This window comes from Dendrobium catenatum, unplaced genomic scaffold (genome assembly GCF_001605985.2).
Source record: "Dendrobium catenatum unplaced genomic scaffold, ASM160598v2 original_scaffold_46473, whole genome shotgun sequence".
Classification (NCBI taxonomy): Eukaryota; Viridiplantae; Streptophyta; class Magnoliopsida; order Asparagales; family Orchidaceae; genus Dendrobium; species Dendrobium catenatum.
The window spans coordinates 1-532 of NW_021364928.1; the positions used below are offsets into that span (position 1 = coordinate 1).

The following is a 532-nucleotide window of genomic DNA, read 5'->3' on the forward strand; positions in this document are numbered from 1 at the left end:
ATTTTATTGTATTTAAAATTTATTATCTTTATCATTTAGCCGACCCCACGTAGTGGGATAAAGGCTTGATGTTGTTGTTGTATCATTTATAGTAGTGGTTTGAACGTTTGAGGCTACATGTACCAAGGTTAGAGAATTTGATCTCTCTAGTCTTGAATTAGCCAATACTGGTTGTAGCTAGAGCAAGAAGGGGGAAGCAAACTGGTCGGCTTGCTCTTCAGTATCTCGCAATCCGCTTACCAAACTTCTCACATAAATGTTCCATCTTTGATATACCTTGATCTAAATATCATCTTATATCTTGTGTTGTGTCTAAAATATTTTTTCATTATACTTCATGTTATATTGGTCAGGATTGAGGCTTCTTGTAGCAAGTTCAGAGATTTTGATCTCTCTAGCCTTGAATTAGTCAATCCTAGCTGTAGCTATCACTAGAATCTGGAATCAAACTGGCTGGATTGTTCTTGAAAGTATCTTAAGCATTTTGCTTACCCGACTTCTCATATAAATCCTCTATCCTTAAAATATCTTG

General features: G+C 35.5%; 1 non-coding gene across 1 annotated transcript; it reads left to right on the forward strand.

Moving 5' to 3' along the window:
• The first annotated feature begins 168 nt into the window (after positions 1 to 168).
• On the forward strand, positions 169 to 256 carry LOC114578475. The gene has a single exon (XR_003699494.1). It is a non-coding gene; the product is annotated as a small nucleolar RNA snoR109 (small nucleolar RNA).
• The last annotated feature ends 276 nt before the right edge of the window (positions 257 to 532 follow it).